The 14865-nt window shown below is 32.1% G+C and overlaps 1 protein-coding gene and 1 non-coding gene across 3 annotated transcripts in view; both read left to right on the forward strand.

The window, feature by feature from the left end:
- The window catches only part of PCDH11X (protocadherin 11 X-linked), an 807063-nt gene that overhangs the window by 12835 nt on the left and 779363 nt on the right, over positions 1–14865 (forward strand). The gene's annotated exons all lie outside the window — the stretch shown is intronic.
- Positions 5900–6089, forward strand: LOC116536876. Its single transcript, XR_004262841.1, has one exon. It is a non-coding gene; the product is annotated as a U2 spliceosomal RNA (small nuclear RNA).

Genomic DNA, 14865 nt, shown 5'->3' on the forward strand with positions numbered 1-14865 from the left:
TCATGTTTTAAGACAACGAGAAACAATTAATTTGCAATGGCATTAAAAATTCATATGTAATACATGTAAAAATAAGACTTTCACACTCAACTGGAAAAATGAAATAATTTCTTGGGCTAATCTAGCAAATATTAGAATTGTTCAAAATATTAAACAAAATAATGGCGTCAGAGTATTCCAATTCCATTTCATAACTTTAAGTCTGTTCTATTTCTGGCTTCAGAATCAATTTGAGTAGATTTTAATAGAATAAGTTTAGTTTTAATTACAGGAAAATATTACATAACTGGATGAAATTTTAATCGTAAATTACATACTCGAAGAATAAATTTTAAAGAGATGGTAGCAAAGGTTGAGCAGTATTAGCCAGAAGACAATACCATATAATATATACTAAATGTCTAAGTACTTTCAATTGCTAATAATATGATAGGATGACAAAAGAATTAGTAAGAACGTTAAAGGAACTGGATGGATTATATTCAAATGAAAAAATGACAATTCTAGGTTACAGTTAGGTTCCAAGATAAGGACTGACAACTCAAATAAGCATCATGTTTCAGAGAAATGGAAGACACTTTGGGAACATAATATACAATATTGCCTTTAAAATATCATTACACTTTATATATTCTTTATATCCTATGCCAATGGTAGCAAGTATTAGGTTAGTGCAAAAATAATTGCAGGTTTTCTCATTAATAGATCACCTAAGAACATGCTTTGGTTGTAACTGAATCTACTAAGTTTTTGAAACAGGTAAACTAAAAATCAAAGCAGATTTATAATGAAACTTATTAAACACAAATGCTAAAGAAAATATCAGTAATATTGATATTACCTTTAGTTTTTCTATGGAAATAATTACATTATCACTTTTAAATTGTTTTCATTTCATTTTAAGGTACTCTGGCAGATTTTATCTCATCTGAATCTCAAAACAATTCTGTGAAACAGGTATAGCATATATTTATATTTTTGTCATATGAGGAAAGAGGCAAGACAAGTTTTTCTGTTCTTAAAATCACATACCTTTTAGGTTTCAGAGACAGTATGAGACCCTTGTTCTTATCCCTAGAATAACATTCATTTTATCAGCTAATATATGCACCAATTTATTAGGTTCAAATATAATTAAGGGTATATATTAAATAAAAATTTAAAATATATTTAATTTTTTAGGAGTTTTAAATTTGTATTAGAAAGTTTTAGTGAGAACTTATTGACTCTTATTTGTCAAAATTATTATAATATCCCTGACTTTAATAATTTCAAACATATGATAACATAAGCACACAATCATGTAATAGTGAATAGACTAGGAAATAGGGATGTTATCAGATTTAATAAGAAAGGAATACTAAGTTGGAAAAGAAATTAAGATTTGGTTCTCATTCCAAATAGGTTCAGAAACCAGAGTCTAACTCCAAAGAATTTTCTTCTCTGTGAAGATAAAAATATTTGAGATAATAGGTCTAGAGGGAGAGTATTTCAGAGCAAAAAGGAAAATTATGGCTATGGGTTGGCTTAGATATAGACTGTTAGCAATAAACCAAGGTGTATTACTCTGGCTAAGTACTGGTAATGCTTGATCACAGAACTTTGGTAGGTTTCAGATTTGTAATTTCATGTGAATTACAATCAAGCATTTCTGTAGTTAAATGGTAGTTAATCATGTGGTGTGAATAGTTTTATCCACTGATAATATACTTTGTTTTCTATTGGGAAAACTAGATTATTAGAAACTATTACAAAAAATGTATTTTGCTGTTAGAGAAGCAAACCCTGTTCAGTTTCTTTAGTGAATACCATGAATTAGACTTCAAGGCATAAATGATGACACATACTCTGCTGAAGTGCTACTGAATATAAGAAAAACACTATCCTTATTGTAAAGTTTCCTTAAAAACCACAGTTTTACCTAAAGGTGATATTTATTTGTGAATCTTTTCTTGACAGAAGTCTTTACGTATAATCATTTAATACTTCAACCCTGTTGATTAGCTTGGGCTGCATTTTTATCCTCCTTTTCATTTGTCCATTTCTGTTTTTCAAATGAAGAATTGAGCTAGTCCAGATTAGCTAAATGGCTTGCCTGAAGTCGTCGTTAGTTTAATTAGGAGTAACTTAAGATTCCGTGAACTTTTCACCATTCTCACGTAGACTGAGTTACTGGTGGTAAATAATTTAACCTAGGAATTATGTAGTGACTTGAGATTTTTAATAAAGGAAGGAAAAGAAAGGAAGTGTTTCTTAGATATGGAATCTAGGTTAGGGTTAACATTTGTTTGCAGAACAAATACAAATTGTGATGAGACACTCAGGTTCTACTGAATTAGCAATACACTGAGGTAAGTCATAACTAGCAATGTTTTGATGAAAATGTATTTAATTGTTTGCTTAGGATTTTATTTCTGCTCTCATTATTAGTGGCTCCAAATGAAGAAAGTAGGAATTATTGTAGTTAAATTCATGTTCCTAGACATTCTGTTATAACCTAGAATCTCTAGTTTATTTGATTTTTCTATTTTTGCTTAGGAAGATGATATGATTTGGCTCTGTGTGCCCACACAAAACTCATCTTATTGCTCCCATAGTTTCCATGTGTTGTGGGAGGGACCTGGTGAAAGATGATTGAATGTGGGGTTGGGTTTTTCCATGTGGTTTTCATGATAGTGAACAGGTCTCATGGTATCTGATGGTTTTAAAAGTAGGAGTTTCTCTGCACAACCTCTCTCTTTGCCTGCTGCCATCCATTTAAGACATGACTGGCTCCTCCTTGCCATCTGCCACGACTGTGAGGCCTTCTCAGCTACGTGGAACTGTGAGTTCTCCATTAAACCTCTTTCCTTTGTAAATTACCTAGTCTTGGGTATGTTTTTTTTCAGCATCATGAAAACAGACTAACACAGAAGGTCATTTTTGATATTTTTTGACGTTATGCATAACTTGTACTTTTTTGGAAGTAACTTAAAATACAAATAATGTTTACCTGTGAGCTATGAACAGTTACATCTACTGACTTAATGTGTTGTTTTCCAGAAGGTTCCATTCCCTTTGAAGTGACTTGTCCAAGGTCACAAAAGCAACTTAGTGGAAGTCTGGAATAGAATTTAGGTCTCCCTGGTCAGTGTGTTTTTCACTATATCATCCTGTTGCATTTTTTGCCATAGTAAAAGATCTTATGTACATTTTTTAAAAATCACATGTGTAATGATCGTATAGCTTGAAATAGTCCAAAGTGTTAAAACTAGTTTTAGTTATAGATTTGAATACTAAATACCAAACCAATGTGTGTTAAATAGTAAAATGGTGACTCTTTTTCAACAAATTAAAGACATAAAAATACTAACTCATTAGCTAATTTTCTGAATGAAACTTAAATTTTATAAGGCAATGTTACATATGTTATAATGTTTACCATCTTTAATGTTAGATACATCTTCTACATGAGGTTTCATGCTACAATTTAAACTTTAAATTTTACTGAAATTTCACTATAATACTCTATGGCAACATAGATCTCTCTTGAATCCAAGAAGTTTGTTTTGCAGAAATAATATGAGAACAGTTTTATAGTCATCTTAACTTTAATAGCATGTCCCTGTGACTTAAGACCCCAGAATATATGAGTTTAAAGTTTTAATGTTCCATAAACACTACTAATCATCCAATTTATGAAACTTATGTTTTGCTTATTTACAGAAAAATAAATATTGGCCCATTTTAAACATTTTAAAGGTATTTGATCTATTGCTAAAAATGTCTAACACATTAGACTTGTAATAGATTAATGGAATGGAGTTGTAGACTATTCCTCAGCAAACACACATTTAAAGGCCATGCTTTTCTCAAAATGAAAATTAACAAGTTTTGGTTAAGTGCAAGGAAGTAGTATAAAAGCCAGAAACCTCAGTTATATTTTAGTCTTGTTATATTTGTTAGAATAGAAATTTATTTTGTGTAGCTTTTTTTTTTCCCAAAATGTAAAAGATTTTCCTTGTGAACAGATAGCATTTTATCTAACATATTTATTGGTCTATTAATTTTTTAATTTTCTTTTCTACCAGAGCCATGTATTCCTACTGCATAGTATACATTTTTAGAGTGAATTATTTTAAGAAATGATTTGAATGAATTTAATTTTCAGAGAAAAATTTTAGGTGTAGTTTTTTTAATTGCACAACTATTTTGAAACTACTATATAGATAAATAATGAAATTTTAGTAATGTAGTGAAAAACTTCAATGAAAAACAATTCCTTGATTCAGAAGCTACTGAAGACAAACAAGTAAAGTTGGAAACTGTTAAAGGACTAAAAGGGCAGAAAAACTGTCAATATCATTTTCTTATCTTGTCTAGAAATAGTTGACTTGATAAACTGATTCTTAAAAGTTACAAGTTCACAATAACTGAAAAATTCAAGTTCATTTTGAACCAAAGATTATGGTTAAAATACCAATGCCAAATTTACCAAAACAATTACTTTTTGCATATTGTATTATATATATATATATATATATATATATATATATATATATATATATATCTGGTACAAAGTAATCCTTAGTTATCTATATCTTAGATGTCTACATCTGTGCCCCTGTGAAGTAGGAAGTAGTCTAATTATCTCCATGTTATAAATACAGAAACTGAGACTTGCCTAAACATACAAAGACAGTAAATGGCCATGTCGGGGATCACACACACATCTTTTTCACTTCACAGTCCAGGTTTTTAACCAGAATACAAAAAATAAATTTATTTTTATGTTTTGAAATATCATTTAACTATATTAATAATGACTATGCACATAGACTTTTCAATTCTCTTTAGATGAATGTTGTATATTATATCCATTTCTCAGCTTTATTAACTGTGTTAGGAGTGTAGAGAACCATTCCTTGAGGAAACATAAAAGTACATTAGTTAAACTGAATATTAAGGTTTTTCTTCTTTATTCTGGACAGCTTAATTGTAGGAGAAATATTCTATCTATAAAATTGTCTGTCATTAACAATTCAGCTACAGCCTAGTGAATGTGAACACACACACTTTAAGTGTCTAATTTGAAACCAGATTTTCTCCTTTGATAATTCTATTTTTGTTGTAGATTTATATAATGAGTTTAAGCAAATTAAAATTATAGATGACTTGTAATCTTTCTTATCAAAGATGATTGCATTTTTATTTCACTTGTGTTAGATATTTGACAGATTTGATCTAGAGGCATGTACAGTTTTGATTTTTAATGGATTTGCTTGGACAATCTCAAGTTAAAATAAGAGCTTTCAGTTCTAGCCTCTGTTCAGAAATCCTGATTCATAATACTGAGATAAATACTGGAGGGATAAAATGTCTCTCAGCATTAAATAACTAAATAACATTTGTTTGAGCCATAAAGGAAGAATTGAGCTTATTTACAATCCATCTGCATAGCACATCTAGTTGAATCAATCAATTATTTTAACTGATTTTCTTCCAAATTAACTGCTGATTTTATTTTTATGTGGACGTTAGCCTTATTGTCCAAATAACTCACTCTATGTTTCTACTTAAGACAACTAAAATCCAGCAGTTCCTTATTCTTTAATCATATCCTTAGGGCTTATCAGCCAGAATGGAATATTGTGAGTCAAAGATATTTATCAAAAGTCAGTCGAAGGTTAAAATATTTTCTCTTGGATATATTTTCTTAATAACTATTATCATGCCATAATGATGCAAATGCAGTGCAAACAAAAACATAAATGAACACAGATCCATTTGCTTGATAAGTACGAAGAAAAAGCATGGTAGAATTTTGTCCAAGTGGACTTTCATTCTAGTTGCTAGGTTTTATGTTTTTTTCTTATCTTGATATTTTTAAAACTTGAAAAAAAAAAAAACCAGAATCAGTATCGCTTCTTGGCCTTTTGTCTAAGATCTAGTGAAGTATCTGTTCTTATCAGTTTAATATCTGATAAATCCTCTATCCAAGGACAATATATTAAATGGAATTTGGAGCAGAGGGATTGAATAGGAGCTTGCTCCATCCACCCCTTGCATTGACCTGGTATTGCAGTACCTCCAGGAATGGTGCACTCCGCCCGGGGTTAAAACACAGTGTTAAAGGCCGGACGCGGTGGCTCACAGCTGTAATCCCAGCACTTTGGGAGGCTGAGGCAGGTGGATTACCCGAGGTCAAGAGCTCGAGACCAGCCAGGCCAACATGGTGAAATCCCATCTCTACTAAAAATACAAAAATTAGCCAGGAGTGGTGGTGGACCCTGTAATCCCAGCTACTCAGGGGGCTGAGGCAGGAGAATAGCTTGAATCTGGGAGGCAGAGGTTGCAGTGAGGCAAGGTTTCGCCACTGCACTCCAGCCTGGGCAACAGAATAAGACCCCCTCTTAAAAAAAAAAAAAAAAAGAATCAGTAGAATCACTTTTCTAAAATATAAGTGCACAGACACTTTTACAAACATATGATACATAGTGAGCTTCAAATTAGATCTAGACAAATAGAAATTTCTTTTTAGTAATGCTTAGAAATTATGTTTCTCTTGCTCATATTCAGTGTCACTTTGTTACTTGAAAGTTCTACTTTTCACAGAAAACAACCTATTTTTGTAGGACTTAGGTTGTCTTCCTGCTGTTAGGATATATTACCACCAGATAGCAGTGAGGTTGTAAGAACTCATTTCTTGTAGGAATGTATTTTACTTAGACATGGATTATTTCTTCCTTTAACAAATATATACATAATTTCTGATATTATGTAATAAATCATGAAATGCTTATATTTAAAACATAGTTTTAAAAATAAAGACTTAAGTCACATTTATTCTGTTTTCCTTACCGTATATTATCAATTAATACTTAATGAAAACCTACCCTTTTCCAGAGATTTTGGATAGCTTATTTTTTACCTACTCCATGTTTTCTATTTTCCTGAATAATCATTTGAAAAAAATCCTACATGCATATTTGAAATTAAAATTTTAGGATATTCCACAAAGACAAACAGAGATTTGAACCAAATCTATGACCTCCTAAACAACAATCTTCATTTTATCTGACATTAAAAAAGTATATCTACAGCTAAAATTTCTATTATCCTTTAATTAGTCACAAACATATACAGCTCTGTTAAGTAAAAGAGTGCCTCTCTATTGAGGAATTGTGCTATGCTCACAAGAGTGAGTGTGAGATGATTACTAGCTGAAGAGTAAAACATGTAATTTTTTTTGGTATAATGTGATACATGATATACATGACCTTGATAAGGTTGTTTAAAGATTCACAAGATAAAGTAGGTTTCTGCCCTTTCACTTAATTTACTATGTATTTCTGCAAAATAGTTTCCTGGTTGTGAAATAAAAGCAATAACTCTTTAAAAACTTTTCTGACTGTGCAAATGAGTGATAAAACTTGAATAAAAACGTATTATTCAGAAAAGAACTGAAAGGTGTGAGGCTTTAGATGTTAAACATTTATATTCATAAATTACCATAAACAGCGAATACTGATATGTGTTCATAAGTAAATAAATAAGTTTTTAACATTAGGTGTTACATATAACTTATAAAACCAGATGAGATGCCACATAACAAAGTTGTATATTTTCTACACTTTTTGCAAGTGCACTTACAGGGATATATGTCTATTATTCATATATTAAACATTAGTATTTATGGAGAGGCATATGTGGATACATATGCCTATATATTCTTGCTTAGACAAATGGCAATATAATGATTAGACATATGTTCCCTAATAAAAATTTCCATTTATCATGTATACTAGTCAAGGAATTACAAACTAGATCATTTAAGTTTTCACTTACAGAATCAACTCCAAATATCTTTTATTGCTTCCACACTAGTAGCATTTTGACTCCTTTAGTAGAGCCTACAACATTCCAGGTCAGGGGAGTTAAAAGGTCAGAGAAAGTTGCCTGGTTCACATAATAGGGAGATTGAACTGATACCTCATTAAGGTTTTTGCGGGCAGGCACAGTGGCTCATGCCTGTAATTAATCCCAGCACTTTGGGAGGCCGAGGTGGGTGGATTGCTTGAGGCCAGGAGTTGAAAACCAGCCTGGCCAACATGATGTAACCCCGTCTCTATTAAAAATACAAAAATCAGCCAGGCAAGGCAGCCCACACCTGTAATCCCAGCTACTCAGGAGGCTGAGACAGAAGAATCACTTGGACCAGGGAGGCAAAGGTGGCATGAGCTGAGATGGCACCACTGCTCTCCAGCCTGGGTGCCAGAGTGAGACTCTGTCTCAAAAAGAGAAGCTTTTTACATAACACTTTTCATCCTCTTCCATTTTCACCCCACTTTCTTTTTTCCTTCTTCCATTGAATTTTCACTACTCTTTCTTCATAAAGTAAGTTGTTGAAAGATTAACCATTTTACCGCAATTCACTCTGTTTTCTACTTCTATTCTTCTACAAATAGACATCTATGTCAAAACAATGATCAGTTTGAAAATCTCCTTTATTCTGTTTTTAAGCATCTCTTTGTCTAAAATTAAAAACAGAATGTACAATTAGGAATATGTGCTTTGGCTCTTTAAGGCAACTGTTTGCCCCATACTCTGATTTTAGCACTTGTTTGCTCTTATTTGTTTTGGAGATGCCCAGTAAAAAGATATATGTCCAGGAAAATAAGGCTTTGATATCCTGTATATCTAAATGTTGTCTCACAAAGTTAACACAGAAAACTATGGATATTTCTTGATTAGAGTTTGGAACAAAGATGATATGTAATAGACTATTTTGCTGTAATTAAAATGATTTCCTATGTGTAACTTAATGTTCATGTAGCTAGTTTTGGTTGTTTCCATTTAGCAGTTGAGGTAGCAATTGCTTTCTTTTGAAAACTTAGACCCTTTCTACTGCTATCATTGACTTTAGAAAAAAAGTAAAACCAAAAGCAAACTAACCTATAATAAATATATTCAGTTGATCATTCATGTTAAGGTACTTGATGGCTTCCATTTAATATTAGGAATATTTGATTTAAATTCAGAAGTTATTCATTTTTACTGAAAACATAGAAATGCTGGTTTTTTGTTGTTGTTGTTTTTTTAAAAAAGGTTTATTCCTAGGCACCCTGGGCCTATAATTCCAGCACTATGGGAGGTGAAGTGGGGCAGAGAACTTGAGCCCAGGATTTCCAGACCAGCCTGGGCAACATGATGAAACCCCATCTCTACCAAAACCACAAAAACTTTGCTGAGTGTGGTGGCATGTGCGTGTAGACCCAGGTACTCTGGAGGCCGGGGTGGGAGGATTACTTGAGCCTGGGAGGTGGAGGCTGCAGTGAACCATGATCATGCCACTGCACTCCAGCCTGGGCAACAGACCAAGACCCTGTCTCAAAAAAAAAAAAAAAAAAAAAAAAGAGTTTATTATCCCATCTAGGCTTCAGGTAAAATGATTCTAATAAGAAGGGCAGTTATTTATTCAACTCAGAAGAATTTAAAGAAAGCATAAAGCGTTTAGAGAGCAGTATTCATTTTTGGCCTTTGTTAGTCAACAAAACAAGAGGGTCTTGAGTCATAAAGAGAACAAAAGGTAACATCAGCTGCATATTGTGCCTGAATAATGGAGATTTCTTCAACATAAACTGATTGAAAACCATTTGCTTGGAAGTAGTGGAGTACATTTGTTGATACTCAAGGAGAAGGAAATAGCCAGGCATAATTTTACAGAATAAAGTAAACTTTTCTTTCATTCCTCGAAGTAACATTTTTGGGGTGATATAAACACTTTAAAACATTATATACAAAGTAAATTCATACACATAAATTACATATTTTAAAACTAGAAATATTTTCACATTAAAGCTGAAATTTTATATGATATGAATGCAATATTAATTACCAATGATTTGTTTTCCGGAAAGATTCTTTATTGTGTAAATGAATTCATCATGGACTCCAAATGTCAAACTCTGAGTGTATTAAAGATGGAATTTGTTGTCAGTCCTCCAGGTGTTACATAAGACTCACAGTCACATTTAGATGGCAGTATATGTGAAAGATGTTTAGGAGAAACAAGAGTCTGAAAGCCCAAAATATATTAAATAACTTTATTTAAGTGAAACAATAAAATCCTGATTGATTTGAAAGCACACTGATGCATTAACAATGTACTTTCTTGAAGAATTGGTCTCGAGAGATAATGCTTCACTGAAATAAGTCAGAAAACTGACCTTGCGGTAAGTGAGGCAGATTCTCTTCCTGTCTGAATAGCATTTTATATGTTTAAGGAGCAATGCTGACAATCATACACATGCATCTGCATGCACACATTAGAAAAGATGGAGGAAATGTCTATCTAAGTTGTTGTTGGTAATCTGTGTTTCACCTCAGCGTAAATCTTTGAAATTAAATATGGGCAATTGTCTTTATGCCGATACTAGAGAAGGACTCTCCCAGCTTTTATTTGTGTGCCCTTTATCATTTCTTTATGGTTACAGTTATCTATGCTAGTATGGTATGCTGCACATAATTTAGATCAATTAATTCTGTTGACTAAAATACATCTTTTTTGATCCCATTTCCTGCATCTCACCACCACACCTTATCTTGTCTGCTGTGCTTTTAACAGCTCTCAAATAAGAAATTTATCTTTGCATATTTAAACATCCTAGTCCTCCCCCCATATCAAAGTTCCATTATTAAGAAGGCCTACACATTTTGACCATTTCAATATACTTATTAATGCCCACCTGCATGAAATAAGCTTTCCTGTACCCTTAGTTTTGTATTTTCCCCAGATATTTGGAATAAATCTTTTCTTAGTGATGTAGTGATTTGTATGGAGAATTGCATATTAGTGGAAAGTCTGACTAAATATATACATGGAATATATTAAGTCAGACTACATGAAATTTATATTTTTCAGGTAAAAGTTGGTTAAATATTAGCAATTTGGTCTATTTCAGCCAATAAACAGAGGTCACGGCCCAGATGTACTGAAAGAGAGAAAATCATAATTGTTAGTGGAGATATCTTCTGAATTTCTCCTCACATATTCAGATTTGTCCAGACAATTACATAGGCTTAACTAAAAATTAGTGTTGGAGAAGTCTTTATGAATAATGCATACTTCTGGAGAAAGTGAGATTTGATCACTTCTCAGCTTTTTGGCTAAGATCAAATGAAAGTCAGTTTATAAAGTTGAGGCTTCTGATTTAATGTTAATATGAGTTCTTGAAAAATGAAACACAGTTCTATTAAATGCCTCAGTACAAATGGCCCAATTATCCAACATCAATTTCGATGAAATGTAGCATCAAGTAAATCTATTTTCCTATTCAATGACTTATTGAATGAACAGGCATTTTTCTAATAAGATAGGCATTTGGATTAAATTGTAGCATTTTTTGTTTCTGCAGATTTATTGTGTTTGCAATTTAATATGGATTCTAGAAACACACAGAATAAAGCTTCCATATAATTCTTTATCCCGTTATCAGAATTTTTGCAAAATTTGATTCCTAAGAAAAAGATAAATTAACAAAACCATTTGCCATCAGTTATCTTTTCCATTTTATTTTCTAAACTTACATTTCAAACAGAAGAGCTCTTTATTGGGTGATGTCCTTGATAATTACAATTTAGATTCTGATTCCAAAATGTTACTATGTTTTGTTTTAGCGCAAGTGAAAAATAAACATATTTTGTATTATATAAAGTCTGTGTAGTAGCTAGAGCTTAAGCTTTTGACTCATATAAATCTTTCAAATTTTAGCTGTATACCTTAATAGGCCTGTGACCTTGGGCAAGTTATTGAAACTTTTAGAGTCTCAATTGCTTCATATGTAAATGGAGGTGACTATAACAGTACATATATCGTAAGACTGCTATATTAAATTCACTTAACACAGTTCTTCACACGTAATAAGAACTTAATAAATGGTAGCTACTTTTATTTTAATAACTGATTACATTCTTTGGAAATTGTATTAAGATGACTCCAGCTGCTTAGTGTATCACCATATTTGTCACCACAGTAATTTGCAGAAACATGAATCTGTATTTCCTTTATATGTATTTAAAATAGGATTAGGACTTGCAGGAGTTTGCTAGTGTGTATATGATCTTGGCAGCAGGAATTCAAATAGCCTGAGTAGAAAACTATGAATTTTCCCACCTTTTTTCAGTCACATATGGATAGCAATAATCCCCACTTTTTCAATCACATATGGATAGCAATAATCCCCACTGTTAGCTAAACTGTGGAAGTTTTACGCTTCTTGTATCGGTGGCCTTGCTGGAAACAGTAGTCTGCAAATAAAGAATATTCTTTCTGAACAGCTTAAGCAATGTTAACATGATACATTCTTTCTTTTTACCAAAGGTATGTATTTTCAAATCTTAGCACAATTAGTCATTTTGAAAAATCATCAAGTTAATTAAAAGGACATTATATCATTAAAATATGCCATTTTAATGGGAATTTTTGTGGTCAGTGAGAATATTATTTATATACATTAATGCCACAAAATATGAAGTGGCAATTTTATATTTCAAGTGGTCTGTTCATTTTTAATTAACCAAAGAGGAAGTAAGAAAGACTGTAAAAAACATAATTAAATTAAAATTTTAACTTATTGTTTATAGAGTCTTTAGTAATGTATTAATTGGTTTTTCTGAGGAAACTGGTATTTCTGAGTAAATACTATTTTAAACTAAATGTTACTTTAAATGAATGTTACTTCATTATTTACAAATGACTACTCAACATGTATAAAAGTTGTGGATTTTGGCCGGGCGTGGTGGCTCACGCCTGTAATCCCAGCATTTTGGGAGACTGAGGCAGGCAGATCATGATGTCAGGAGTTCAAGACCAGCCTGGCCAACATAGTGAAACCCCGTCTCTACTAAAAATACAAAAATTAGCCGGGCATGGTGGTGCACACCTGTAGTCCCAGCTACTTGGGAGGCTGAGGCAAGACAATTGCTTGAACACAGGAGGCGGAGGTTGTGGTGAACCCAGATGATGCCACCGCACTCCAGCCTGGGCAACAGAGTGCGACTCCATCTAAAAAAAAAAAAAAAAAGTTGTGATTTCTTTGCTTTTATGACAGAAATGGTATTGTGTTTTAAAACTGATCACTTTATCAGGTCATAGAGTGTATAGTTCAAAGTGTAATTATTCATTGTTAAATTGTATATTTGTAAACATTTTAGTTTTGAACCATCAGATATTTATGTAACTCAAGTATGAGAGTTTAAAAATGGTTCATATAATAATAATAGGCATACTATAAAATGTCATTATAAAAGACAAAAGACATATTACTTGATCCTATTCAGAAAGAATAATTTTCCAGAGGAATTTTACTCAGTTTTAGGGAAAAATCCATGAATAATGTTCTTTCATTTTTCAACATGATAAAAGCAGAGAATTTTGAAAACTAGTAAATATAACCTATAGTAAAATGATCATGAAAAATACTCATTTCCATTTAACTGAAGTGACAAAAAAGACTCCTAGAAGTTGCATTTTCCTTTTGTGATATATTAAAGAACAATGAATGTACCAAACAACGAATGCACAAAAGTTTATTCTAAGAAGGACTTTTTTTGTGACTATAAAGGATAATGATCAGTTTTAAGTTTCTTTCTACAACCACTTCTAATTCTATGCAGGTGATCTATTTAAAAATTGCTTATTACAACATATTTAAATATAGTAGCTGTTTTGAAACATTTTAGCCTCCCTAAAGAAATACACAAAAATCATACATGTTTGAGACCGAGAATTCTGTTTCTCCCTAAAAGACATTTCCTTATCCAATCTTCTGGCTTTCTTTAAACTAAGCACTAGACCCTTTTCATCTAGATATTGCATATTTCATATATATTATACATACGTGTTTTTGTATATATTTTTAAAGTCAGCATTTGTAGTAACATATCAAGAAGGAATTTCTAATATTCCTAGTTTCTAATGTTAGGATAGAAACAATATATTTGCCACAATAATGTTTAGCAGTTTCATGTATTTAGAGTAGTTTCACACTAAAATAAGTGATTAGACTGGGCACAGTGGTTCACACCTGTAATCCTCACACTTTGGGAGGCTAAATCAGGAGGCTTGCTTGAGCCTAGGAGTTCCAGACAAGCCGTGGAACATAGTGAGACACTGTCTCTTCAAAAAACTGTTTTTAAAAAATTAGCTGGGCGCGGTGACACATGCAACTGTAATTCTAGCTACAGGGAAAGCTGAGGTGGGAATATGTTAGAGGCTTCAGTGAGCCATGATGGCACTACTGCACTCTATCCTGGGTGACAGAGCGAGATGCTGTCGCAAAATAAAAAGTAAATAAGACAAAAACGATATAGGGTAAAATAAACAATGTTTACCTACCTCAAGTAAAGAGAAAACAATATTTGTTAATATGAAGGTAATATTGGATCAATGAAGTGCTTAGGACTTTTTTCTTGAATGATTTAGTATATTTTATGCAAATCAGGGACTATAAAGTGGGGAGATCAGCAGGACTGTTAAAGTAGGTAGGGGAGAAGAAAGTTTGCAAGCCAAACTTGATTTCAACTGACTGCCTTTATAATAGCATGTGGCTGAATGTTTTGATCTATTTATAATGAATATTTGTAGGATTTGTTAATTTTTGAAAATTGGCAAGAAATACTCATATTTTTTTTCTGCCTTGAGGTATGCCAAAAATAAAACTTACTAGAATAAGGAAAATGAAAGTGAAGGAATTTCTTGTGTGTCCTAAAAACAAGAGTTTGATTTCCACTAGAAAATGTTGTTTCTTTAAAAGAGGGACAATGGACATTTCATGGTTCTCATCTTTCACGGTTGTGACAATTCTCTTAGATATCTTAAATTCT

The sequence above is a fragment of the Sapajus apella genome, unplaced genomic scaffold (assembly GCF_009761245.1).
Source record: "Sapajus apella isolate SASKATOON/1434 unplaced genomic scaffold, GSC_monkey_1.0 scaffold104, whole genome shotgun sequence".
NCBI lineage: Eukaryota > Metazoa > Chordata > Mammalia > Primates > Cebidae > Sapajus > Sapajus apella.